Raw genomic sequence first — 2,500 nt, 5'->3', positions numbered from 1 at the left:
CATACACACACACGCACACACACACACACACACACACACACACACACATACACACACACACAGAGGTAGACACAGACACACAGACACAGAAGAAGCACAGGCACAGACACCCAGACACAGACACAGGGTGTGCCCTGACAGAGCCTAGATGAGAGTGTCAAAGAGCTCAGTTGAAGATCTACTATGTCAACAACCACCCACACAACACACACAACACAAACACACACACACACACACACACACACACACACACACACACACACACACACACACACACACACACACACACACACACACACACACACACACACACACACACACACACACACACACACACAGCTACTCCATTGCATGACATGACATCAAGGGTGCCGGAACGCGTTTCAAAGTGGTGGTGCATTTTTTTCTTCATTCTGTATTTCTTAACAATGTTACCAGAGAGAGTAGAGAGAGAGAGGTTCCATTGGCCCATTGTTTTCTGGTTCTATTATGGCCCCCCTTAGGCAGACCTAAGGACTGTTCTATTCATTGTAGGAGCATTATGACACGGCCCTTTAGGCAGACCGGAACCTGGTCGCGTTAGGTGCCCATAGAAACCTATTATGTTGGCATATCTCTATACTTAAAGAATCTCTGATGTTACTACTGCTGCATCCCACTCATTTGTCTGAAGCCTCATTTAGGGAGCCAACAAGTGGGGATGCACATGCACCACAGCATCCCCCTTTCCAGCACCTATGCAGGACATACTGGACCATTAGAAAAGCCTCCTGTGATAACATGATAATGTGCATGTGTAATACATTTTTTTGAGAAATGGGAGGTAACACGTGCATCAGCAGGCAAATCTGTTTATGCTTAGACGGATACATTTTAAATTTTCAGTGCATGTGTATCTTCGTCTTTCAGATTTTCACATATGCAAAGATTCAGAGGTCTACAGACGTCCACGAGGCGGGGGCGTACTAGCAGCAAATTGCAGGCCCTGTGTTCAATCCGCTCCAATGGACCCCCCCCCCCCCCCCCCACCCCCACCCCCACCCCCCCAGCCATATATCTAGTACATATATCTACATAAATCAGACACTGTGTGGGGCCCCTTTTATACATGGGGCCCTGGTGACTGTCACACTTTACCCCCCTGTACGACACCCCTGCCATGAGGTATGCAGAAGAGGAGTGACATCAATGGCTAAAATCAATAGCAGATCTAGATTGTTCCATTCCTTTTTGACCACGGGGAATGTTTATATCTCTTGTGGTCTGTTGCTGAATGATATGTGTATTGTCTTTCATAGACAAAAAGAAACAAATCAAATTTTTCAAGACTGTTTGAGCCAAGGGAGTTGCTATTGTGATCAAATGGTCATAAGTTTGGATTTCCCTACACCACTATCCATGGCTTACACGTAAGGGCCCGTAGCCTCTTACTCAGGGCTTGAAATTGGCACCTTCCAACTGGCCAGATGTTGCTAACACTGGGCTGTGACTAGAAATAATTTCAGTGTCACTAGCCAGTTTGGCAGGTACCTTATTCCTTGGTATGACATATCAGGGTATTTTGTTTGATTAATTTGCACATTCACTCATCGTCTTGCTTTAGCACCTCATCTTATGAGGTCAGATGTACAGTCATAGGCATGATAAAAAAGTCAATATCACATTTGTGGCTAGTACAATAGCTGAATGGCTAGTGACTCAGGAAAACCGCTAGCCACAGTAGCCGTTGACTGAAGAAGTTAATGTCAAGCCCTACTCTTACTGCAGATGGGCCCATCGACAGGCCAATTCAATCTTTGCTGAAAACACTCACCTGCATCATAACAACTTTGCCATGACAATGCAGAGAGTTTTAAGTAACCAATTAAGAGTTGGTCATTATCATTTTTGTGACAATGAGGTTATAATAACAGAGCGGCTGGACTAAGGGGTTAAATAGGGAATATATGTCTTCATTGCTCCAGGGACTGAACACTGTAGCTAAAATTAGCTGTCACTTAGTCACTTTAGATTAGAAAAAAACATTGTCTTAGGTGCTGTTTCCACGTAGCCTGCTTCTTTTTTTAAAGCCTGCAATTTTTCCTCCTGTTTAGGTGTAAACGTAACATGTGGATGAAAATAAATAATCCATTGTAACAAATGCGTTTTAGCCTCCTAAGTAGGATATTTTTAAAGCCTGCTTTTTTATATCTGGATTTCAAAAATCTGCTACGTGGAAATGGAAGGGAAAAAGATATGCCTCAATAAACAAAGAAAACACAGAGATATTCAAACAGAAAGAAGCAGAAAGTTGACTGAAGAAGACAAACACTTAAGTGCACACACACACTTACATGCAGGCGCGTGCACACAGACACAGACTCACACACACACACACACACACACACACACACACACACACACACACACACACACACACACACACACACACACACACACACACACACACACACACACACACACACACACACACACACACACACACACACACACACACACT

At 44.0% G+C, this 2,500-nt stretch overlaps 1 protein-coding gene across 3 annotated transcripts in view; it reads right to left on the bottom strand.

Moving 5' to 3' along the window:
* The window catches only part of pag1 (phosphoprotein membrane anchor with glycosphingolipid microdomains 1), an 85,817-nt gene that overhangs the window by 24,010 nt on the left and 59,307 nt on the right, over window positions 1-2,500 (bottom strand). The window lies entirely within an intron of this gene.

The sequence above is a fragment of the Engraulis encrasicolus genome, chromosome 20, assembly GCF_034702125.1.
Source record: "Engraulis encrasicolus isolate BLACKSEA-1 chromosome 20, IST_EnEncr_1.0, whole genome shotgun sequence".
In the NCBI taxonomy this organism is placed as follows: Eukaryota; Metazoa; Chordata; class Actinopteri; order Clupeiformes; family Engraulidae; genus Engraulis; species Engraulis encrasicolus.
This window is presented reverse-complemented; position numbering and strand designations above follow the sequence as displayed.